At 39.8% G+C, this 27,004-nt stretch overlaps 1 protein-coding gene across 7 annotated transcripts in view; it reads right to left on the bottom strand.

Annotated features, from left to right (window-relative positions):
• The window catches only part of SHF (Src homology 2 domain containing F), an 88,001-nt gene that overhangs the window by 50,376 nt on the left and 10,621 nt on the right, over positions 1–27,004 (bottom strand). For 5 of the 7 annotated variants that reach the window (XM_042988954.1, XM_042988955.1, XM_042988953.1 and 2 more), the window contains one exon: positions 19,443–19,589. The exons of the other annotated variants lie outside the window; for them this stretch is intronic. The gene's annotated coding sequence lies outside the window, so the exon portion shown is untranslated. The remainder of the gene's footprint in view (positions 1–19,442; positions 19,590–27,004) is intronic. 7 annotated transcript variants of the gene reach the window in all.

Below are 27,004 nucleotides of genomic sequence, written 5' to 3'. Positions count from 1 at the left end.
GAACACATTCAGTGTAACATCTCACCAGATGCCCTGTCATTCTTATTATGGACCTTACCAATCATCCCTTTCTTTGGATGCATGATGCCCATTCTCTACTACCTGGGTGTTACAGAAGGTGAGTCATCTCCTATACCACTCAGGAGGTGGGCTTTCATCTTGTGATCTGTCAAGAGGCAAAGAAATGACACTTTTTGGGGCACCTGGGTGGCTCAGTTAGTTAAGAGTCCAACTTCGGCTCAGGTCATGATCTCATGGTTTGTGGGTTTGAGCCCCACGTCGGGCTCTGTGCTGACAGCTTGGAGTCTGGAGCCTGTGTCAAATTTTGTGTCTCCCTCTCTTTTTGCCCCTCCCCCACTTGTGATCTGTCCCTCTCTCTCAAAAATAAACAAACATTAAAAAAAAACTTAAAAAAAAAGAAATGACACTTTTGACACTTATTCTGGAAAAATGCTCATATGTAGGATGTAGAGTGGTAAACCCAATGTGAAGAGGCAAACCCTTTCAAGCATACCTGATTTCAGATCGTCAGGTCCAGGCCCTATGTAGGCTGAGGGTCAGAGGAGGGACAGAAAATAGGCTGGACTACTATTTCATAATTAATTTATTTTAATCTACTTGTTCTGGAAGCCAAGAGTCCTGAGTTCTGGTCCAGGCTCTGTTTGTAACTTGCTTTGTGGTCTTAAGCTTGTCACTCTACTTCTCTAGACCTTAGTTTCCTTATCAATAAAATGGAGGAGGGGTTTTGCTGGAGACCCTCTAACATTCCTGCTAATGTTAATGCTTTAGGTCTTTATATCCCTTTAGGTCACCTGGTTTTTGCAAATCACCATGAGTACCACTTGTCACAGATACCCTGGCTGTGGCAGGAAACATCTTTGAGGGGTTGGTAAGCACTCGAAGGCATTTTGATCTTCTTTTCTTTGGGGAACACAAAGTGGAGCAGAAAACAGATTGAGAGAAAGTATGCTTTCTGGTAAGTCAAATATATGAGGACTGTATGGGCAGCCAATCACTGATAAAAGAAAACTCAGAAGCTCCAAGGGAACTCTGCTCATTGCTTTCACACTTCATGCCTTCATACTTCAAACTTATCTGGGCACCCTTATTCTGGATATCCTTAACCACTGATCCATCTTTTTACACAGGAATGCATGGAAATGTCCTGGTCCAACTTTTCTCCTTCTTTGGGGACTATGACGGATATTTGCCCTATATTCTGGTTTCTCTCTGAGACCCTTGTTTTCCAGTATCTCTAATGAGGCAATAGCTTACCTTGGTCAGGGCTAACACGAAGGCTCTCTCCCATAATACTTATTTGATACATTTGTCTCTATGGAGTAGGTGCTCAGTATATGCTATTGACTGCTCAGCTCAATGCCTGGGACGATAGCTTGTCAAATTGGCATGAAGTTAGTATTGAGGTCTTTGTCTCCCAAAGCTTAGGCTAATTAACTGTTTCTGAAATGTTCTTAGGGTACTTCTGCACACTTCTACCATACCACTTCACATTTTGCTGCAATTATGCATTACCAGCTTAGTTTCTTCTGCTAGACTCTTAACAGCAGGAACTTTGCCTTAGTCATATTAATATCCCTATTATCTTGTACAGCAGTAGGCATATAGTTAGGTCTTCATACTTTCACAACATTTTCACAACCTTTTTAAATTGAAGTATAATTGACACACAGTGTTACAACAAACATGGTTTCTTTTGATTCTTTCATCAACACCGGGCTCTAATAATCTATTTGCAATTCATTTAATAAGTACTTTTTAAGCAGCTAATATGTACTCCATAAGGTCATTCATTAAGTATATGGCTTTAGACACTGAGAGCATACACAAGAAAGATACCATTTCCTTTCTATAGCTTTTTAAAATTTAAATTGATGAGACAAACTCATGTGAAAACATGAGAACAATGCCAGCCAGGATATGAGTAGGTGCCAGAAGGAGTGAGACAGACACTGGGAAGGTCTGACAGCAGAGCTGAGTGCTGAAAGGGCACTCACACTGGAGGGATGTGTCCCGGGGTATGGGGTGGGCACTCTGGGGCTGGGGAGCCACACCCTCCTGAATCTGACACAGCTCTCCTTGTTTAATGACAGAGGCACCCCTGCTCATCTGCTAGGTCTTGCAGACACGATGCCCTCTGAAATCCATGCAGTGATGACTGGAAGGTTTGCCACCATTTTGGGCATTGTGTTGGGATCCTCCAAATCCTTCGGGGCAGGCATAGTCTGATGACACCCTGCTGAGCTTTAGTCTGGGTTCTACAGATACTGATTCCTAAGTTTGGCCTTACTGATTGATGCATCATCCTTGCTTGATTTCTGCCTCTATGATGGCTGCTCCTTCTGCTCTTGCTTTGTCAAACTGATAACTTGGATGAGTCCAAGTTCAAGAATATGGAGGGGGTAAAATCACCCTGTGCATGAGTCCAATGAAGCACATAATTTGAGGGGGTGGTGAGGTCAAGTGCAGGGTCAAGAGTGGTGTGATGGCAGAGGCTTCAAGTCTCTTGGAGAAGTAATAAAATGATTACATATCCCCTCTTGTCTACCTCTGCCTCTAGCTAACCATGTTGATTTTCCTCTTTTATTTAATCCTTCCACCAGCCTCTATCTTCTACATGCCATTATCCTCTATCCTTGATGTCAGTATAATTTCATGGCAATTAAGTCAGATATTGTTTCACTGTGATTGCCACCAAACCCCCTTCACCTCTTAAGCTCGTCTTGCCTCTCCTCCTGTGTTCCTGGACTGCAGGAACCATGGAATTTCTCTTCTCTGAAGGGCTGAGACTACTCTAGACACCACATTCTTCCCTTAGGCCCAATAACCACAGGAAGGAGAAGAATGTCCTGGAAGCTCTCAGTAATGAACCATGGATGCCATAGACCATTTTGGCAATGTAGCAGCTATCCTCATTGCCTTTTATGGGCGTGTTGTCCTACATCAATGTTGCCCTCTCCTGGCTAGGAGAATTGGTAGACATTCAGAAACTCCCTTTCCAGATAAAGGGTTACATTTGTTGGGCTATCCCTCTAGTTGTGGTTAAGTAGTGCTTTGAACTGTACATACCCTGCCCCTTAGTGAGCTAAGAGAGAACATGGATAGGAGGAGGGTGGAGAAGATAGAGTCAAGGCTCCAGACAGAGTCCTTGGCTCCAGGACTCCTTTTCCTTGGATATCTCTTTCTTTCACCCGGGTCAACTGCTCCTACGTACTAAAGCCCATGGTTTTCATGATGGGTGTAGAGTGGGCAGACTATTCTGTGAGTATGATGGTGGAGATCAAGTTCTTCACAAATGAGTTGGTGGCTTATCAGCAACTGTCTCAATATAAGAACAAACATCTTTCTGCAGAAGAGTGGATTGGGGGAGAGAAACAGTGGATTTCTGTAAGTGAGAATCCTGAAAAGCACAAATAGTCTGTGGGCAGAAAGAACATGTTAAACAAAAGCTTGTTTCATACCTGCAGATCCCTTCCCAGTGTCCCAGCCCTAACCAGAAAGCAAGCATAACTTTACACTTAGCTCCAATACCCAAGCTTCCCTGAGGTCTTCTTCCCACACTGTCTGACCCAGCCTCTCTCTGTAATGTAATTAATTGTTGGGTCTTCACAGTCGGGGCAGTCCAGGGTGGACACTGATGGTCTAAGGTCCCTTCTTCTTTTATAAGTTTAAGTTGCCATAAATTGATCTCCTTTTCTCTCTCTCCCTCTGTCTTTCCTTTCTTGATCGTTATCATTCCTAGGCCTTCTCCTTATTCACAGGGTTCAACAAGAAGAGTGTTGGGCAAAGAGGCCCATGGTAGTTTCCTTGTAATTATCCCTGTAACAACTCAGGAACTGATTATTTTCTGAGCATCCTTTCTACATTCTTTAGGGTAATGTGGACTAGATTGGGGTTCTAAGTACTCTGGAACTTTTATCCTGATTATATGGGTGCACACAAGGGACTGAGTTTATTTACTTATTTATTTTTATTTCCCTAAGTGATAGCTGAAATCATTATATTTTCACACTGTGGATTTGCTAATCTCAGTTCCATAGGAATCATACTGGGAGGGTTGAATGAGTTAATTCATTTTCCCAACTACCCAATAAGCCAACCAGATCCCAGTGGGCACTACTGGTACTTCAGTACAACTTGAGACCAGATAGAGAAGCTGATGTGAAATGGGCCCTCTCAGGCAGCATTTGATTTGGAGTTAAGGCAACCATGATACTGGGCTATGCATGGATCCCATCTGGATTTACAATGTTAATTTTTGTTACTTTTTTCCCTTTTGACTGGAGGTCCAAAAGACCAATTTTATTTTTATTTTTTTCTATGAGGAAGATTGTAATGATATATTTTTCTTTTGCCATTAAATGGGCATAGTGGATATATAAGTAAAGATATTTGGGGTTCTATTCAGTAGCAAAAGTCCCTTCGGAAATTAGGGTACTCACCAGCTACCTTCATAGAAATAGAAGTTGCACAAGGAATCAAAATACAAATAAAAACAGTGCACACATAAGGCAGATAGACAGGAAGTCCAAGCGGTATGAAGCGTTGGATTAAAAGCTACAGGTCATCAGGTGTAGGAGGTGTAAGTATGTAAAGCGGGCACAGATACGGTTAGACTACTGAAGATATTGCTGAATGTGGGTGATGACTGCCAGAAAATGATATGAGGAAAGTGGAATTGTCTTTGAGGGTAGCAGCAAGGAGAATGACTAGCATTCTAAGAGTTTAGAAGTTCCAGGTTAGAAATAATGTATAAAAAGAAATACACTTCAGTGTGTCCATTTTTTATGGCACTCATATTCTGGAATAGAACCATTACATTGATTTATTTGGTAGCTGATTGAACAACTTAAAAGTGAAACAATTTCATTTCAGTTTATCTTTTCCTTTCTGTTAAACAACTGGCTGTATTCTAATCCTGATGCCTGGTTACGTTCTGACTGCAATTGCCATCCAGTAGTGGGAAATGCATCATGTGGCTGAGGTTTAGGTGAATGTTGCCTTCCTTATCCCTCTGGCTCAAAGCAGTCCATCTAATTCTGGTCCTGGCTTAAGAATGCAGATCTCATCTAGTGAACACCCAAGGATCTGTGCCTGCCTGCAGCAATGAAGAGCTTTGCTTGATCCATATACATCTTAGGAATGTTCACAGAAGCAATGAAGTTAGGGTCATATACAAATCCTTGACCTAGGGAATTTCTGAGTTAGTGACCCATCAGGATTAATGTATAAAACACACTTGTTGGGGTACCATTGGCTGGCTTCTGGTGGTCGGTGGTAGGGATCGTATTCATCTGCTGTGTTTGTTCCTCTGCATTCTTCTAGGTGGGTGCTCACTGGGTATACCTGATTGCCTGGTGGGGAAGAGATCAAGTTATTGTGTTTTGTTGTCTATAGCATCAATGGTACTCCACCAGAAGAGTGACTTGTTTCCAAGGTTGAGGTCAGTGCCCTCTTCACAGGGGCCTATGTATCCTTTATCGCTACCTGTGTGGCAGGTAGGCACCTCAGCTTAGTCTCTTGGCAGAAATCCCTTACCTAGATCCTAAAAAAAAATCTTTTTGAGAATATTGATTTATATTGAGATGGATTATTGATATCCATCTCAAAGATGCATAGAAAAGGCATCTAAACAACATTCTCAATTCACACCCAAGAATTAAGAGCCTTAAGGAATATGTGTAAAACCTTTTTCTTAGTAATTCTGTCTTCCTTATGTAGGAATCTTCTATGTCCCCAGGGAGCTGAAACTGATTGTGTCTCCTTCCTAAACACAGGTTTCACCAGTAGCACCTACAAGGCCTATGTGTGCTGCAGAGACCTCTTTCGGAGTTGAGTGAGCACCAGGATTCCTGCTCCCTTCTCTTGTACTCTATTCTCCACTCAGGAATTTTCTGGGAGTGGGGAGAAATAAGGTCTCGATAATCATGTGGATACTAATATAGTATATAAAAAGAGATTGGTATATGTGGTAGTCTAGATTTGTGTCCCTTTCTCTCATTAGGTGCATCCTCAGCAGTAGCTCTAGTATGCATAAGTGACAGATTTTACCTGTATTGATAGGGTACTGAGAAGTGGAGGGCCAGAGGAAGAAGTAAGGAAGGGTGCCCTGAGAAGAAGGTACTGTATTTATGTGACTGGAATATAGATAGGTTGTAGGTAAAGATTTGGCAGTGCTTGGGATTCTCTCTCCTCTCTCTCTCTCTCTATCCCTGCCTCACTCACATGCATGCTCTCTCTCTCTCTCAAAATAAATAAGTAAACTTAAAAAAAAAGAAAAAGAAAAACCATCAATTCATAAAGGAAGAGAGAAAGAGAGGAAGAAGGAAACAAAGAAACTACTATAGAGCCAGAAAACAACAAATTTTCAATAGTAAGTCCATACCTATCAATAATTACTTTAAATGTAAGTGGACTAAGTTTTCTAATCAAAAGAGATAGAGTAGCTGAATGGATTAAAAAGAAAAAAAAGACCTAACTATATGCTATCTCTAAGAGACTCACTTCAGCTTCAAAGACATACAGACTGAAGGTGAAGGGATGGGAAAAAATATTCCATGAAAATTGAAACCAAAAGAAAGCAGAGGTAGCTATACTTACAATAGACAAATAGACTTTAAGCCAAAAACTGTAACAAGAGACATTATATAATGATAAAAGGGTCAATTCATTAAGCAGCTATAATAATCATAAATACTTATGCACTTAACGTAGAGCGCCTAAAGATATAAGACCAATACTAACAGATCTGAAGAGAGAAATAGCAATACAATAATAGTAGTGGACTTCAGTACTCTACTTTCAACAACGGATAGATCATCCAGACAGAAAATCCACCAGGGAATTTAAACTACATGTTAGACCAGATGGACCTAACAGACATTTACAGAACAGTCCACCCAACAGCAGCAGAATGCATGTTCTTCTCAGTTATACAGGGAGATTATCTCATAGATCATATGTTAGGTCACAAATCAAATCTTAATAAATTAAAGAAGATTGAAATCATATCAAGCATTTTTTTCTGACCACAATGCTATGAAACTAGAAATCAAGAACAAGGAAAAAAACTGGTAAACTGCCCAGTATGTGGAGATTAAACAACATACTCCTGAATAGTGGGTCAAAACAAAAAAATCAAAAAAGAAATTAAAATATCTTGACTCATAGCAAGGAAACAAAATTGTAGCTATGTGAGATGATGGATGTTAACTAAACTTAATCATGGTAATCATTTCACAATATATACATACATCGAAGTATGATGTTGCATACCTTATATCTATACAGTGTTATATGTTAATTATATTTAAGTAAAATGGGCGAAGATTTGAGAAAACTATTGAGACAAATGAAAATGGAAACACCGCACACCAAAATTTAGGAGATGGAGCAAGAGCAGTTCTAAGAGGAAAGTTTATAGCTTTTATACATTAATAAAGTTTATACATTAAAGTTTATACATTATTAAAAAGGAAAGATCTCAAAATAAACATATTTAACACTTCAAGGAACTAAAAAAGAAGAACAAACTAAGCTCAAAGGAAAGAACAAAATCAGAACAGAAATAAATGAAATAGAGGCAAAAGAGATAATAGAAATGATCAGTGAAACTAAGAGCTGGATTTAAAAAAAAAAAAAAGATGAACAAAATGGACAAAATTTCAGGTAAGAAAGAGAGAGGGAAGACTCAAAATCAGAAATAAAAGAGGAGATACCACACCTGATAACACAGAAATACTAAGGATCATAACAAACTGCTACAAACAATTATACTCCAACATACTAGATAACCTAGAAGAAGTGGACACATTTCTAGAAACATACAACCTACCACGACTGAGTCAGGAGGAAACAGAAATTCTAAAAAGATTGATTACTAGGAAGGAGATTGAATTGGTAATCAAAATCCTCCCAACAAATAAAAGCCCAGGATCAGATGGGTTCACTGGTGATTTCTATCAAACAGTTAAAAAAGATTTAATACCCATCTTCTCAAATGCTTCCAAAAACCATAAGAGGAGTGAACACTTCCAAACTCATTTTATGAGGCCAGCATTATCCTGATACTGAAGCCAGACAGGGACACCACAAGAAAAGAAAGTTATAGGCTAATATTCCTGATGAATATAGATGCAAAATTTCCCAACAAAATATTAGCAAACCAAATTCAACAGGACATTAAAAGGATCATTCACATAAAGTGGGATATATTTCTGGGATGCAAGGATAGTTCAACATACACAAATCAATGTGATATACCAGTTTAACAAAATGAAGGATAAAAATCATATCATCTCAATAGATGCAGAAAAAGCACTGAACAAATTCAGTATCCTTTCATGATAAAAACTCCCAACAAATTGGGACAAATGGAATGTACCTCAACATAATAAAAGCCATATATGACAAACCAACAACTACCATCATACTCAACAGTGAAAAGCTGAACACTTTTCCTCTAAGATCAGGAATATGACAAGGATTCCCACCTTCATCACTTTCATTCAACACAGTACCATAAGTCAGGGCCAGAGCAATTAGGCAGGGGAAAAAAAAGCACCTAAATCAGAAAAGAAGTAAAATTGTCTCTGCTTGTAGAAATGACATGATCTTATGTATAGAAAACCCTAAAGACTCCACCAAAAAACTGTTAAGAGCTAATGAATGAATTTAGTAAGTTAAGGACATAAAATCAATATATAAAAATCAGTTGTGTTTGTAGAAACGACATGATCTTATGTATAGAAAACCCTAAAGACTCCACCAAAAAACTGTTAAGACCTAATGAATGAATTTAGTAAGTTCAGGATATAAAATCAATATATAAAAATCAGTTGTTTTTCTATACACTAATAATGAACTATCGGAAAAAGAAATGGGATTGTAAAATCCCATTTACAAAAATAAAAAAAATCCCATTTACAAAGGCATCAATAATAAAATACTTAGGAAAAAATTTAACCAAGGAGATGAAAGATCAGTACACTAAGAACTATAAAACACTGATGAAAGAAATTAAAGAAGACATAAATGGAACGATGCTCTGTGTTCATGGATTAGCAGCATTAATATTGTTAAAATGTCCATACCACCCAAAGTGATCTACAAATTAATGAAATCCCTATCAAAATTCCACTGGCATTTCTTTTTCATGGAGAAAAAATCCTAAAATTCATGTGGAACCACAAAAGATCCTAACTAGCCAACACAATCTTGAGAAAAAACAAAGCTGGAGGCACCACACTTCCTGATTTCAAACTATATTACAAATCTATAGTAATCACTATAGTGATTCTCATAAAAACAAACACATAGATTAATGGAACAGAATAGACAGCCCAGAAGAACATACAATGGGGAAAGGATGGTCTCTTCAATAAATGGTGCCAGAAAAACTGTATATCCACATGCAAAAGAATGAAACTGAATTCCTATCTTACATCATAGACAAAAATCAACTCAAAATGGATTAAAGAATTGAACATGAGACCTGAAACCTTAAAATTCTCAGAAAAAAACATAGTGGGTTAAGCTCCTTGACATTGATCTTGGCAACGATTTTTTTGATATGATGCCAAAAGCACCAAAAACAAAAGGAAAAATAAGCAAGTGGGACCACATAAAATTAAAAACCTTCTGCATAACAAAGGAGAACTATCAACAAAATGAAAAGTCAACCTACAGCATGGGAGAAAATATTTGCAAGCAATACAACTCAATAGCAAAAAACCATAATCCAATTAAAAAATGGGCAGAGGAATAGACATTTTTTCTAAAGAAGACATACCAACAGGTACATGAAAAGGTGCTCAACATCACTAATTAGCAGGAAAATTAAACTCAAAACCACAATGAGATATCACCTTATACCTGCTGGGATGGCTATTATCAAAAAGACAAAAGGTAACAAATGCTGGCAAGGATGTGGAGAAAAGGAAACCCTCATACCCTATTGATGGTAATGTAAAATGGTACAGCCTCTATGGAAAAGAGTATGGAGGTTGCTGAAGAAATTAAAAATAGAATTATCATATGATCCAGCAATCCCACTTCTGGGTGTACATCTAAAAGGAAATGAAATCACTATCTGTACTCACATGTTCATTGCAGCATTATTCACGGTAGCCATGGTATGCAAATAACATATATGTCCACTGACTGATGAATGGATAAAGAAAATGTGGTATATATACACAATGGAATATTATTCTTCCTTATAAAATAAGAAAATCCTGGTATTTGCAACAACATGGATAAACAATTATGCTAAGTGAAATAAGTTAGACAAAGACAAATACTGCACGATATCATTTATATGTGGGATCTAAAACAAAAAAAAAGTCCAATAGAGAATCAGAAAGCAAAATGGTGATTGCCTAGAACTTAAAAATTATGTGACACAGTGTGCTGTAAATGTGGTTTGGTATATAACATACTGAGATAAAAAGCTATATTTCTTAGAGTTCTGTGGATGAGCTGAGTTTATGGTACAAACGGTACATATGAAAGTTACATGAATATTTAATGATACAATTTTCTGGTTGTCACACATTTGTATGTAAACCTGCAAACTCCTTAACATTATTACACAGTAAACAAAAAATATCTCCTGTATGCAAACTTGCAAGGAACATCCATTTCTTAAAGGCCTTTACTTTGAGTGTTCTGTTTTAGTGACAAATTTGCTTCACGTATACAGAGAATCCTTTAAAACAATGGGTTTCAGTGGTAAGGGGGAAATTTTGCCACGCAGAGGACATTTGGTGATATCTTGAGACCTTATTAGTTGCCACAACTGGGGGAATGCTACTGACATCTACTGGGTAAAGGCCAGAATTGTTGCTAAACATCCTCAAATGCACAAGTCAGTCCCCACAACAAAGAATTCTCTGATCTTAATATCAACATTGCCAAGTCTGATATACTCTGATTTAAAATGTTTAATATATTTCATATATCTAATATTATTTATAATATGAATAATACTATAGCCTTAAGAATGAGTTTCAGAAGGATGCAGGGGTTCCTTAAAAAGTTAAACATAGAATTATCCCATGGCCCCCCAATTCCACTCTTAGGTATATGCCCAAAAGAACTGAAAACAGGTATTCAAACAAGTACATGTGCAGGCACGTTCATAGCATCACTATTCATAATAGTCAAAATGTGGAAACAATCCAAATGTCCATCAATTGCTGAATGGATAAACAAATGGTGTTATATACATACAATAGAATTTTATTCAGCCATAAAAAAGCATGAAGTACTGATATATATGCTACATGATGTAACCTAGAAAACGTTATGCTAATTCAAAAAAGCCAGACACAAGTCTTATTATTGTGTGATTCTATTTTGTATGATTCCATTTATATGAAATATTCAGAATAGATAAATCCATAGAGACAGAATACAAATTGGTGGTTACCAAGGACTGGGGGAAGGGAGGAATAGGGAATGACTATTCAAAGAATGTAAGTTTTACTTTGGGATGGTGGAAATGTTGTCAATATTCACCATATTGTGAATGCCCTAAATATCATTTATTTTTCACTTTAAAATAATTTTACGGTATGTGAATTTCTCCTCAATAAAGTACACACACACACACACACACACACATCTATCTATCTATCTATCTATCTATCTAGATATAGATATATTAAACATGGATATGGGTATTTGTATGTTCCCATAGCTAATCTACTTTCTTCTCCTTTACAATTATCTGAGCTCAGAACCTCCTGGTCTTCTTTCCAGTCTCCACTCCTCTCTCTTCTCCCATATTTTCCAAACTTGACATAAAACAAAACGAAGCCCCAATAAACTGCTTCTTGACCTGGACAATAACAATTTTACCCTAGCCTGGTTTCTTTCTGAGAGGCAGTGCAGTGCAGTGGTGGGTGGTACTGGACAGTAGGCCAGGTTCTGACTGGGGCTCTGCCACTTATCCCTGGGTGATCTTGGGCAAGTTCCTTAACTTCCTGTGTTTTTGGCATCCTTGTCTATAAAATGGGGATAATGGAACCTGCATTCTAGGTAAAGGTTTTACCTAGGTGAGGTTTTAAAGGGATCAAAACAGTGCTCACTGTTAAGCCCAATGTAAGGGTTAACTACTATTATTACTACTTAGAGAACTGAGTTCACGACTATTGATTTGAGTTATGTATGCAATTTAGCCCACACAGGGAAGAATGCGGGATGGAGAAAGCTCTATATCTCCTTGCATAGGTAAGGGCCTGCTTTTTGATTCTCTGTTTCCTATTTAAAGAAAATCTGGTCTAAACTCTCGCACATATAGGACCGCACTGCCATAGCAGGAAGCCTGACAACACCATCACCTGCAAAAACAGTCTCACAAGCGGGAGGAGCGAGCAGGAAAATCTGGTACTGAACTCGATCTCAGCAAATGCTACGCCGACTCCTAGGGCTAAGAGGCACCCTCAGAAGGCTAAAGTAATTTGGTCAGAAGAAGACTGGGCGGCCCAGTCCTTCCTGGGAGGCGCGCAACGGAGACCAAACGCTCTCGGGCTCCTTCCTGGGGGCGGGGCAAACATGCCACTCGGCGTCCTGGGAGGCGCCAGAGCGCCTGCGGCAGGTTTCCGCCTGGAAGTCGCACCCTCTCCCCGTGCCCCACACCCGCAGCTCAGGTACAGGATTCTCAAGCAGAAAAGGGTGGAGGCTAAGGGAGAGCGGGCAAGAGAAAAGAGGACCGGAGAAGTGGGGGTTGTGGAAGGGGGGCTCTGGTGGGATGTGGGGTATCAGTGTGGAAAGGAGACCTTGGGCTTGAGGAAAGGAGGAGAGTGGCAGACTGGGTCACTGAATGGGTGGAGTCGGATTTCTAACCACTGGAAAGCGTCTCGTGCATATTGTTCCACAGCCTGACGTCTTTGCTTATGTGTGGGGCCGTCTTTCTAGGCCAGTACATACAGATCTCCCTCGTTTATTTTATTGGCTATATGATATTACGTATAAGGAGGTACGCTAAGGTATGTGTTTCCTTATTAATGGACATTTAGATCGGCTTATATTTGGCCAGTTATTTCTAGAGACTTGAGGTAGGCAAAGTTTGTGTTTGACTCCCACTTCTGACTCACCTTTAGATTCCTGATCTACTCTTGGTGAAAGCCCTTGGCTAAGCTAGTGGTTGTCAAGCATTTAAAGGGCTATCACCTCTGTGGGAATAATTGCCTTTTAAGACAGGAATACAAAGATTAGGAGCCAGAAGATCTGGAGTCCTGACCAGAGTCCCTATGCAGCCATGTGAGTGGTCTTAGTCTAGTTCTGTTTCTGCATATTGAATGTGATGATGATCATATGTACCTTACAAGCTGCTAGAAATTTGAATTAATGCATGTGAAAAAACCATATTGTGTAAATGGTAAGGTGCTCCAAAGATATTCTTTTTTTTTTTTAATTTTTTAAATGTTTATTTATTTTTGAAAGACACAGTGACAGTGAGAGCAGGGGAAGGGCAGAGAGAGAGGGAGACACAGAATCCAAAGTAGGCTCCAGGATCTGGGCTATCAGCACAGAGCCCAACATGGGGCTTGAACCCACAAACTGTGACCTGAGCCGAAGCCAGATGCTTAACCCACTGAGCCACCCAAGTGCCCCAGATATTCTTTTCACAAGTAAAGTGTAAGGACCTTATATAGAGAGGCTTTGCTTCTTTATACATAAACATTTGCTTGGCACTTATCACTCCTGGCATTGCTTAACAAGATTTACATTTTTTTTCTTTTCCCTCCATTTAATCCATACAACAACCCTTTGAAGAAGGTACTAGTATTATCCCAGTTTTCCTTTTTCTTTTTTTAATGTTTGTATATTTTTGAGAGAGAGAGAAAGCATAAGTAGGGGAGGTACAGAGAGAGAGTGGGACAGAGGATCTGAAGCAGGCTCTGCACTGACAGCAGAGAGCCCGACATGGGGCTTGAACTCGCAAACCACGAGATCTTAACCTGAGCCAAAGTCAGCCATTCAACTGACTGAGCCACCCAGGTGCCCTTTTCCGAGTTTCCTCCTTTTCAAAGGAGGAAAGAGAGGCTTAAATTAAGTTGCTTAATTAATTAAATTAACTTGCTCCCTACAGTCACATAGTAAGTGACAGAGCTGGGATTTGAGCCCAGGTGTGACTGATTCTAAAGCCCTTACTCTTGGGGCGCCTGGGTGGCTCAGTCGGTTGAGTGTCCGACTTCGGCTCAGGTCATGATCTCATGGCTTGTGGGTTTGAGCCCCCGCATCGTGCTCTGTGCTGACAGCTCAGAGCCTGCAGCCTGCTTCAGATTCTGTCTCCAGCTCTCTCTGCCCCTCCCCCACTTGTGCTCTGTCTCTAAAATAAATAAACATTAAAAAAAAAATTAAAGGCCTTACTCTTAATCACTATGTCCACTTTTACAACATCTCGGCCCTTCCTGCCTTCCTTCCTTCTCCATTGCAGGCCCACAGGTTTAACCCAAATGATCTCATCAGTTTCTAAAGTATTTATACTTTCTGAACTACTTGTGTGCCAATCATGTCCTGCTGTGTGGCATCTTTTGTATTTTTGTCTCATTTTGCTATTTGTCTTACTGTTGGCTTCTGTTGCAGCAAGTAAAAAAATGATTGCTATTCAAGCTAGCAATTCCCTCAAAGACAGAATTGTCTTCATTCAACAAGTTGCTTTTATCAACTCTCTGAGTGTGGAGCTTCATAGGAGCAGAGAGCAAATCTGTTTTGTTACCAAAGCCGTAGGAGCTAGCACTGTGCCTCACACACACACACACACACACACACACACACACACACACACACACAAGTTGTTTAATATTTGTTGAAGAACAAAGAAGATGAAACTCCAAGGGTTTGGGCTTGAATACCTGGGGCACAACAAAAGGAGAGGAAATGTCTGGCAAATCAAAGAACACAGATAAAGCACTTATACTTCCTGGTACAAAATAACATTTTTTATTTTTTAAATGTTTACTTATTTATTTTGAGAGAGGGAGAGAGAGATTGAGAACGTGAGTGGGGGAGGGGCAGAGAGAGAGGGAGGGAGAGAGAATCCCAAGCAAGCTCTGTGCTATCAGCTCAGAGCCCAATACAGGGCTTGAACTTGCCAACCATGAGATCATGATCTGAGCCAAAATCAAGAGTTAGAAGCTTAACTGACTGAGCCACCCAGGCACTCCCAAAATAGGATTTTAAATCCATGTTAGTTATTATTGCTACATAAGTATAATATGAATAGGTTTGTGGAAAGGTAGAAAATGGGGAGGCAAAAAAAAAAAAAAAAAGGAAGAAATGGAGCAAAATGATACTGGGCTAGGGCTATTTGTGAAGAGATGGCCAGTGAGGACTTCTCATAGGCAGAATAGGGCAAAGGGCATTTAAGAACAAGGATACCGGGGCACCTGCATGGCTCACTTAGTTAAGTGTCTGACTCTTGGTTTCAACTCAGTTCATGATCTCATGGTTCATGGGATTGAGCCCTGCGTTGGGTTCTGCAGTGACAGTATGAAGCTTGCTTGGGAATCTCTCTCTCCCTCTCTCTGCTCCTCCCCTGCTCATGCTGTCTTTCTCTCTCTCTTAAAATACACATTAAAAAAAAAGAAAACAAAGGTACCTAATATCTACCCTGCCTTAACTCCAACAGCTTTGCCCTCAAATCTTCAATAAAAGTCCACTGTCTATATATTCCACTGCCAGTGGTATTTTGGAGAATTCAAGAATTCAGATGGTGTGCAGTGTTGATGGTGTGGTATAGGCAGTCCAGTCAACAGAGATTCTCATTTAGGACGCTGGTGCAAAACCATTTCCATTAAGTCTTATAGGATGGGAGATTCTCCAGTGGATGACTTTTGGGACATCAAGACAGCTAAACCTAAAGTTACACTTCTGTGGTTACTCTATTTATTCTGTGTACATTGTATGTATGTCATGTCCTCCCAGCTGGATTGTAAATTTTTGCAACTAGAAATGATGAGAAATGAGTAGAATTTGTATGGCACTTTTCTATGTTTGAATTTCTTTTCTTTACACTAACTCACTGAAATTAACAAAACCTTTTGTGGTAGGTGTGATGGTGTCATGGTCCAGCCCCCCTCCATTTTAAAGACAAGGACAATCAGGCAGACAGAGGTTAAATGCTTGCTTTTGGTTACAAAGCTAACAAGGACCGAAGCCAGCCTTGTATAGTGAAAAAGGACATGGCTTATTAAGGCTTTTCACTCTCTGGATGATATCCAGCTTTCCAATCTCCTTCTTACCACTGTCTCATGCCACCTGTCCAAGTACACGATCACCACACAGAACTATTGACTTTCCCTAAGAAATCTATACCTAAGTGACTTTGGAAAAGGCACCTAACCTCTCAGAGCCTCTGTTCTCAGTTATGCAAATGAAGATAATAATGGCTTTGTTAAAGTGTTGTTGTGGAGATTAAATGTCTTAACCTTAAAGCACTTGGAACATAAAGATGTTTAAAGAATGTTCTCTCCTTGGTTCCCTGGCTTTCTTTCTCTTTAATATCTTCCAACTTAAAGTTCAATACTTCCTGCAGAATTCTACCATATATTCCTTATATTTCTCTGCAACTTTGATGACACCTGATTCCATATCCTGTGCAAGTCCTACCACTCTTCCTGGGACCAAAGATAGTCTCAGAAGGGGCTAGAGGCTGGTAGCTAGAGGCTGCTCGGGATGGCTTGAAGCATCCAGACAGGAGCCTCCTGCCATGTTTAGGGCACAAGGCCAAAGATCAGAACTGATGAAACCAAATCTGTTCTTAGGTGATGGGGATGATGTAGATCAGGGAAAAGAGACAACTAGGTCATCAAATGAATTCAAAACAAATACGAGACACTCATGGTAAGCACTAGTCATCAACAAGAAGAGCATGACATAAGAAATTACATTAGAAGAATTACATGACATAAGAAGCTTACATTTTTCATTAGACTGAGTAACTTCTATCAGTTTTTATTTTTAAAAACTCAACTCTTGCTTCCAGAAAGGCAAAGGCATATTTTTGAATTCCCCAAATTCACTTTTTCACTGTCTCAAGGCTCATGTTTATCACATTCAAAAGTACAGAGATTTACTTTGACTATAAAAATCCTTTCCATATATTTTAAGCAGGAATCGAAACAGGAATATTGAAGCCATTTTTAACTTAGAGAACAGTAATTTCTTTGCCGAAATCATATTTCTACTTGTCAAGAGCTGTCATTCCCTCAGGGGAAGTAAACATTTATGTCTGTGGCACTGAATGCCTCATAAAGAAACATTAGAGGAGGGTAACCCCTTTTCCATGGTGACAAGACTGATTTGAATTATTCATTAAGTGAAGGATATTCATTTATGATTAACCAAACTCAGGATGATGCAGAAAATTTCCCAAAGAACATATTATCCTTCAGATATTTTACAATGGAGGGCTCCTGTATTCATGGTTTTAGAAGCAAACTATGACTCTGTGAATGGGGAAATTATCCTTCAGCTACATGGCTATAACTTATAGAACAAAAAACAATACCAATTTATTTCCTTAGTGGATTTCAGAGACCAGTTAGATGTTTAAAATAATTTTTTAGAGTAGCTAGACAATGGAAGGCATTATGATAGTCATGTTTTTATAAAGGCAAAGTGCTCAGCTGCATTGCATAACTGCATCCCGCCTGGCTGGTGGCCACCATTATTATGAATTTGTTGTAAATGCATTTGGCTGCTTGGCTGTCTCCTACTGCTGTAGACAACAGCCCATGGCATTGTTGAACCACTCACATGTGTCTGGCTCTGTATCAAAGTGCTGACTGAGTCCAGCGGTGCCTAATAAAGTCTTAGAAGGGGTGGGAGAAATGCTCATAACAGTCATATCACATAATAGTCACACACAAAAATCTCAATATTAATAATAACAGTAACATTTGCTGAGCTATGGGTAGCCACTTATAATGGGTATTGCCTGACTGAGTCCTCACAAAAACCCTATGAGACATCCAATTGTCATAAAGCCATAGCCATAGCCCCTGCTGCTATCTGGCCCCCACATGTAGAACCCTAGGAGGAGGGACCAAAGCACCTGAAAATTGGCCAGAATAGACTGCAGAGGCTCTAGCTTCCCAAGAAGCTACCTGATGGGGCTGGGTAAAACAATCCAGAAGTGTTGAGGAGTTAAAGTCTGGGGGTGTGGTAAGCCTTAACCAATGAGATTGGAGACAGAAAGAAGCCAGCATTGTAAACGCTGCCTCCTGTGTGGTGGATGGTTCTGAGAAGCAGTAGCTTTGTAAGTACTCTCTGGAGATGCCCTGTAAGATGAAACAATCAGCTTTGTTTGCAATGAAGCTATGTCCATCTTGGTAATACATCCCTTATGTTTGTTTTTGCTTTTTCACTACTTCACTTCTGTTTTCTCTCACATGTACTTCCCTGGGGGAATTGCATCCATCAATAAAACATTTGCACATAATCTTTTGTTTCCAGCTTTATTTTCTTAGAACCCTCAGTTAAAAATGCTCGTACCAGGAGTGGTCTTTATGAGCAGACCCTCAGGGGTGCCTGGGTGGCTCAGTCAGTTAAGCGTCTGACTTCAGCTCAGGTCATGATCTCACAGTCTGTGAGTTCAAGCCCTGTGTCGGGCTCTGTGCTGACAGCTCAGAGCCTAGAGCCTGCTTCAGATTCTGTGTCTCCCTCTTTCTCTCTGCCCCTACCCTGCTCATGGTCTGTCTCTCTCACTCTCAAAAATGAATAAATGTTAAAAAAAAAAAAAAAAGACCAGACCCTCAAAATGGGATTTAGGAGTTGAACAGCCAACCTATCTGAAAGCAATAGGAATGGTTTTCTTGATGGCGGGTGAGATAATAATTCCTGCTATGCAGTGGCATGCATTACTGTAACCAAGCTTTTCACCTACAGTAAAGGTGAGATGAGGTGCAGGTGGAAGATAAGGCATTGGGGTACCAAGTAGATGCTGTACCTGACTGGTATGGGAAAAATGATAATGATAAGAATTGAGGAATAGACTGGTTGCTTTTAATAGCATTAGAAGTCTTGGAAAACAACAACAACAGCTTGAAGCAGCTAATCGCCAATGTAAGAACATTATGAAAGCCAGAGGACTTCTGTGGCAAACATAAAGGAGACTCCCATCTCTTGCAGCAGTAAGTTGGACACTGTTGAAAATTAAGTTCAAGATCTAGCGTGGCAGAGCTGCAAAAGAGATTGAATGGATAGTTTCAATAGGTCTTCCATGTCAAAGTCTTTTCCATATAGGAAAAATGTGAGACCTTAACACCTGGCCAAGAAATATATAGGTGGATGAGCCTCAGAACTTTGAGCTCCCAATTGTCCCTAAATCTTCTTAGCCAAAAGAAGCAGACCATTTCCTCTTAACAGAGGAAAACAACCTCCCCATGCCTAGAGACCATATATGAACTCACCTGAAATAGATTCATTCATTGCAAGATGACTCTTGTTTTCCTCAAGACATGCCTCCGTCACCTGTTTTGCCTTCAGTCTGATAACTGGTGTTAGAGCTCTGCACAGCCTGAGCAGGGAAGTACAGGTCCTATGCAGAAGGGATTCACCTACATTCCAAAAGAATTATAATTGAGAATATGTGGGGATCAGAATAATACAGGAAGGAACTTGACAAAAGTGAAGCAGAGCCAGATTTGAAAAGACTTTGGTTCTAGGTAGGATAGAAGATTGAGATAATCTCTGATGTCACGTTCTTTTGAATAATGTACATTGTAGGAAAATAACCCAGGAGTGAATCCCCCACCAAATGGTGTTTAGGTGGGAGATTCATCAACTCAATCATTCTATAAAGGGGTGTCTTAACTGATCTCCAAATGTATTCAGAAATTGGCAGTTTAGAGAATCTGTGGAAAAGTAATAGCACTTTGGTAAGCTGTGGGCATGAACTGATATGCACAAGGACTTTCATTATTTTAGTAGGCATTTTGGGAAGGTGTGTGAGGGACATAGAGTTAAGAGAAAAAGGAGATAATAAGTATGGGGGATAGAATGGGGCTTATCCATCAGTTAAAACCAATGGTCTAGTTTTGAGTGTCTTTGGAAAGAAGGTTTAGGTTTATTCATTTTTTAAAGTTTATTTATTTTGAGAAAGAGAGAGAGAGAGTGTGTGTGCGAGAGTGGGGGAAGGGCAGAGAGTGAGGGGGAGAGAATCCCAAGCAGGCTCCACGCTGTCAGCACAGAACCCATTGAGGGGCTCAATCTCATGAACCATGAGATCATGACAAGAAGGTTTAGTTTTAGAAAAAGTTATAAATTCATGAAAAAATTTAAGAGACTGAGATTATTCACTATATACCAAAATTCAGTGGGCAGGAGAAAATGGAGCCATAAGGCTAGGGAACAGGCCATTTTTCTTTTTTCTTTCTCTTCGCCTCCATGTAGCTTTGGGACTCCAAAGGCTCCAGATGACCACCATCATAAGTCTAAGTGGTTACCATCAGTGACTATTGCGTCTAGAGGAATGACATTCTCACAGAGAGCACTGGTAGTAGAAATGGTAGCCAAGCCTGTCAACAAGGTAGCTGGAGCAAGAGAATTCAATATTCTTGGGAACACCAGCAAAAATTGGATGAGACTGTGGTATTAGGAGCTAGTGTCTAAAGGTGTGATAAACCAAATAGTGATCCTCCAAAGATGTTTATTTTCTAATCCGTGGGATCTGTGAATATGCTACTTTACAAGGAAGAAGGCACTTTGCAGATGTGATTGAGGTTAAGAATCTTGGGATTTGGAGATCATCTGGAAGTATCCCTGTGGGCCCATTGTAATCACAAATCCTTAAAAGCAAATCTTTCTTGGCTGTGGTCAGAAAGAAAGAGATGTAACAACAAAAATGTCAATGAGATTCTACATTACTGGTTTTGAAGATGGAGGAAGAGGGTATGAACCAAGGAATTGGGATAGGGAGTGCTCTAGAAGCTGAAAAAGGTAATGAAAGGGATTCTCTCCAGAGCCACCAGAAAGGAGGATAGCTCTGCTGACACCTTGATTTTAGTCCAGTGAGACATGTGATGCACTTATGAATTGTGTTGCATTTACAGAATTGTAGGATATTCAGTCATTTTAAGCTGGTAATTTGTTATGGCAGCAGTAGAAAACTAATACAAAAGGAGTGCCTGGGTGGCTCAGTTGGTTAAGCCTCCGACTTCGGCTCAGGTCATGATCTCATGGTTTGTGAGTTCAAGAGTTGGGCTCTGTGCTGACAGCTCAGAGCCGGGAGCCTGCTTGGGATTCTGCGTCTCCTTCTCTCTCTGCCCCTCCCCCACTTGTGCTCTGTCTCTCTCTGTCTCTCAAAAATAAATAAATGTAAAAAAAATTAAAAAAATAAAAGAAAATGAAAACACAAGACAATGAATGTAGTGGATAAGAGATCTCGTAATTGGGATTAACATCAAGATGATGAAAGGCATGGGTCCTCAGGTCCTTAGCAGGATAACTCAAAATAAATGCATAACTAGACACATTGTAGTAAAACTTCAGGTCTCCAAACACAAAGAACAAAATTCCAACAGAAGAGAGAAAAGACAAATTAACTACAAAGACACAATTGGACAATGAACTTCTCATCAGCATAATTAAAGACCAAAATACAATGGGATAAATTCTTCAAAGTACTGAGAAAAATAATGGTCAAACGAGACTGCTATCCCTAGCTAAACTGAGAGCTAAAGATATTTTCAGACAAAGTAAGACTGATGATTTTTCATTCATATATCCCTGAAAGAGCAAATAAAGGGTGTCCTTCAGAAGCTGGTACTTCTATATCACTTACATATTAGTAAATGCATTTTTGGAAGTGCAGTTTCACTTGAGGAAGCTCAAAAGAAAGGCTGGGGGAGGTCACTTTACATATGGTTTATCAGTAAAGACTAAAGATTAAATTTTATAATAGAAAATAAGCTTCTATATTCACTGCATAACATTAAAAGTATTTTTATTTTTATTTTTTTCAGTCATTTAACCCACAATTTTTATTCATTACCAATCATGGAGGAAGCAATTTCTTATGGTGCCATTTGTGATTATCTGAGTCCCCATAGTTATATGCTTATGTAAGAAAACATGTGTTATCATAACATCAAAGCAATCACTTAGGAACCAACCACAAATAAAATTAAATCATTTTCCACGCATCTCTCTCCAGACATCCCTTGAAGTTTTGCAGTCCATGACTTATGTGGCTGTAGGAAGTGGGCCTTTCAAGACTAATATCTAACTCTCCCAATAATTTAATACTTTAGTCTCTGTGCAAATACAGATCACCTGCAAATTGAGATTAAAATTCTTATATAAGATACAGAATTTCTAGAAATAGATAAACATGATATGACACAAAGCTTTTGACAGTTAAGGGTTATGCACAATTAAAGACCAGCTCACACTGGGGCGCCTGGGTGGCACAGTCAGTTAAGCATCCAACTTCGGCTCAGGTCATGATCTCAGTCTGTGAGTTCGAGCTCTACATCGGGCTCTGTGCTGACAGCAGAGATCCTGGAGCCTGCTTCAGATTCTGTCTCCCTCTCTCTCTGCCCCTCCCCTGCTCACACTTTGTCTCTCCCTCTCAAAAATAAATATAAAAAAAAAATTTTTTTTAAACAAAAAGACCAGCTCACAATTGGAGAAAGAATCAACAAGGATAATAACATAGTGTAACTGAACCAATATGAGTTCGCCCTTTGGTGAGTCACAGATAGAAACTATGCCAGGTAGGTTGTTGCACAAAGGAAACTGTATTTGCAGCAAATGAGATCACAGGGAATAACTCGCAAAGCCATGACTTTACCAAGCAAGGGTGAATGGGTTCCTTTTATTTAGGACCAGGATGAATATTTAGATAGGGAAGCCTTGTCATCATTAGCAGAGGCGGGCATAAGGCCATGTATGCACCTTTAGGAAACATGTCTATACGTACATCATATGTTACGTAAATGGTGCTTATGCTCCTCCTTGGATGAAGATTTTAGAATTATAATAAAGTAAAGGCAGTTGTCAGTCATTCTAGAGGTTACCCCATGGTCCATCTTCTCAGGCATGAGTTGGGGTTCACACTCAAACTGGTCTGGGTGGTCTGGGCTGGCTGGAGGTCTTGTCTAGGCAGTCCCTACTGCTTGCTGGGTGGTTTCAGTTTCCATTTGCCTGTGCACAGAATTGCCTAGACAGAGTGGTCTTCACTGTAGGAGGAGGCGTAGGTGGTCTGAACCCTGGACTCCAAGCATCTTTTTGTTCCCCAGTAGCAGTGGTCCTCACTGCCTTCCTCCCCGCAAGTGAGCCTCCCACCCACTAAAAATATTTTTAAAATACTTGTTTGGAGGATGCCAAATTATTAGACTGCCCAGGCAGGTGCTGTCAGGACCCTGTTCTAGAGGATGCAGAATGTGAATGTTACCTACTAGAGCTTATAAAAGTTCACCTTTCTGGGATCTCCAGGGAAATACTGAAAAAGGGAGGATCTGGAAGGTGATTTTTTTCTGATTTCACTCTCCATTAAAAAAAAATTTTTTTAATTCATAAAGGAGAGTCCCACTTCTGCCCATAAGTCATTACTGGGATGAGAAATGTCCTCCCACAGTAAACAATTAGGAAAGTGGACAAAATGTTTTAAATGACTGTTTTCAGGCATTAGACAGTAATCAGTAAGGGACTGTGACCCCTGAGAGAATGAGTACAAGCAAGGTGAGCCCTAAATCTGTCTTCCCTTAATGTCGTGCTACCCAGGAAAGATCCACATCCTCTGTGGCCAAAGTTGCAGAAGCACAGTTTACTTGTTCTTTCTACTTCCTCACCTTCCATTCGCTCCTCAGCCAAGTGCAATTTAACTGTCATCACAAACTACTATATTAAATACTCCCACTAAAGTGATCAATAATAACCTCATCGTTAGATATAATGTACACACACTTACTAGTTCTATTTCATCAGGTACCTCTGCAGCAAGACCCGTAAAACAACCTCTTCCCATTTGAAAAAAAAAATTAGCTATTTTTAAGTTTACAGTATGGTAGTGTTAACCATATGCTCATTGTTAAACAGTTCTCTAGAACTTTTTCATCTTGCAAAACTGAGACTCCTACCCACTGGATAACAACTCCTCTTTCCTCCTCCCCCCAGACCCTGGCAACTACTCTCCTAGTTTCTGCTTCTATGAGTTTGACTATTTTAGATACCTCATATAAGTAGAATCATGCAATATTTGTCCTTCTGTGACTGGCTTATTTTACTTAGCCTAAATAATGTCCTCAAGATACATCCATATTGTAACACATAACAGGATTTCCTTCTTGTTTAAGGTTGAATATTATTCCATTGTATCTATTTACCGTGTTTTCTTAATCCATTCATCCATCTATGAACACTTAGGTTGCTTTCACCTGGCTATTTTGAATAATACTGCCATGAGCAGGGGTGTGCAAACCCCTACCTCTTGAAATTCATCTGTTTGTTTCCATTATGCCAAACTTTCTTGTTCATCTACCTCTCTGGAGGCCTATTCTCTGTTTGCTTCATTTGGTTGTTTTGTTTTTGTTTTTGTTTTTCCCTTCACTTGCTCTTTATGTGTTAAGTATTTTCAGGGATTTTGTCAATGGGCTTTTCTTACTCCATTATTTATATCTTGATTTTAAAAAGCTAATCCACAGGATTTCATTGTTCTTCAAAGCTTCCGAAACTATATTTCTAACAGTTTGCCAAACATTTCCACCTGTGTGTTCCAGTGATATCTCAAACTAAATATGTCCAAAATCGAACTCAAATCAACATGCTTGTCTACTCTGTCAGCTCTAAGTTATGTTGTAGGTACACAAAGATGAATAACTTCACACTTCCTTCCCAAAATGCTCTTCCTCCTGCACCCTCTACATTTTATAAATATTATCACTGTTCCCAGTCACCCTGGGAAAGGCCTCTTGGTCACCTCACATCTCTTTCCTCTCCATGTCCTATTGATTGTCTCAAACATCTATTTCCTCTGCCTTTTCTTCTCACTTTTTTGCCCCTGGACTGTCACAGCTGCCTCCTAATTGGCCTCTAGTCCACCTCCCACACCACCTCCACCAGGATGGTCCTTCTGAAAGACAAATCTGGTCATGCAGACCCCTTGCTCAAAATGCTCAGTGACTCTCCGTTGCCTCAGTGACTCTCTCATTCTAAGATCCTGGGCGTGGCACAGAAGGCCCTGTCTGACATGGCACCTATATGCCTTTCCTGTATTCTGCTTCACCATCCTCATTCTCCCTGTTTTCTTGAAACATCATATTATGCTGCTGTTTTCAAAATGCTAGGCTCACTCAAGCTTCCCAGTCATTTCCCATTCTGTGTCCTCTGCCAGAGATGCTCTAAAGTTCTCTCCCACCCCCGTCCTCCATGTTTTCTTAGCAAATGTATCCTCTCTTTCAGCTCCTACTTCTCAAGTCTCAGCAGTCATGGCTTCCCCCGCAGTTTCCCTGGGGATGGCTCTAGATCTCTAATCCGAGGCAGTGTGGAGTAGTGGAAATAAGCCCAGACTTGATTCACGAGGCCTGGTACTTCAAATCCTGATGCTGCCACCTGCTGGTGGTGCCAGTTTTGTCTGTTAGAAAATTTCGGTCCTCATAGGGACCTGGGGGGGTGGCTGTGAGGTTGAGGAGTAACATCCCATCTCTGCAGTACTTGGAAGAAGGTGATGAAGAAAAGCTAAATTAATTACTTTTCCTGTTGTCAAATTCACTTAGATATATAAGCATCAACTCAAAGTCCATTTTTACTTATTTTCAAAACAATTCCTCCTCTAGATATGTCTCTTTCCATCAGTAGCTGTCATTTTTTTGGTCATCCAGACCAAAAACCTGTCATACTGGATTTCTCCTTATTCTTCATCTGTCCATACTTAATCAGCCTTCTTCCCTTCTTCCACCATCCTAGTCTTATATTTTGGAATTTCATTGTTGTCTGGCTGGTCTTAAGTACCACTTTACCAATGTCACTCCTTTGTGCCAAAATCCTCAATGGGTCTATATTAGCTACGAAATAAAGCCTAAATTCTTTAGTAATTTCACATTTGGCCACATAGTTGCCAGATGTAGCAAATAAAAATACAGGATGCCCAATTAGTTTTGAATTTATTTAATTTTGTAAAGAATTTACTTTTTAAGGTTTATTTATTTTTGAGAGAGAGAGAGAGAGAGAGAGCACAAGGGAGGGTCAGGGAGAGAGAATTCCAAGCAGGCTTTGTACCCTCAGCATGGCGTCCAATAATAGGGCTCCATCTCATGAACTGTGAGATCATGACCTGAGCCGAAATCAAGAGTCAGATGCTTTAATGGACTGAGCCACCCAGGGACCCTTAATTTTGAGTTTTAGATAAAAAAAAAATTTGTGTAACTATATCACATGTGATATTTGGGATGCAATTATACTAATAATTTATTTGCTGTTTATATGAAATTCAAATTTAACTGGACATCCTGTATTTTATCTGGCAAACCTCTCTGGCCCTAACTTCTCTCTATTTGGTCCTATATTTCAATACTCTCTGTGAATCTAGGCTACTCGTGGTCTGTCCTTAGGTTTCATGTTGCTTGTCACTTGTATTTTGGCCTCAGGTGCCCAAGGAGAAAAAGTACAGCCTTTGGAATCAGAAAGATCTAATTTTGAACCTCAGCTTCCTTGCTTACCAACCCTATGCCTTGGACAACTAATTTAACTTTCCTAACCTGAGTTTTCTCATCTATAAAATGTGAGTCCTAATACCCCCACATGAAAGAGAGGTTGTGAGGAACAGATGAGGTATACAAACCTAGGACAGTTGAGTTCTACTGTATGTATTCAACATGTTAGTTTTTTGTCATTGTTGCTAGGACTTCTGTAGAGCCACTCTTTGGGCCCTCAGTTGCACTACCGGCCATGATTTGCAAGATGCAATGTGGTCTAGGTTACATTTGTAAGTCACAAAGCCTGGAGGGGACATCAGGGTGATCTCTCCTAGGTG

The sequence above is a fragment of the Panthera tigris genome, chromosome B3 (genome assembly GCF_018350195.1).
Source record: "Panthera tigris isolate Pti1 chromosome B3, P.tigris_Pti1_mat1.1, whole genome shotgun sequence".
In the NCBI taxonomy this organism is placed as follows: domain Eukaryota; kingdom Metazoa; phylum Chordata; class Mammalia; order Carnivora; family Felidae; genus Panthera; species Panthera tigris.
This window is presented reverse-complemented; position numbering and strand designations above follow the sequence as displayed.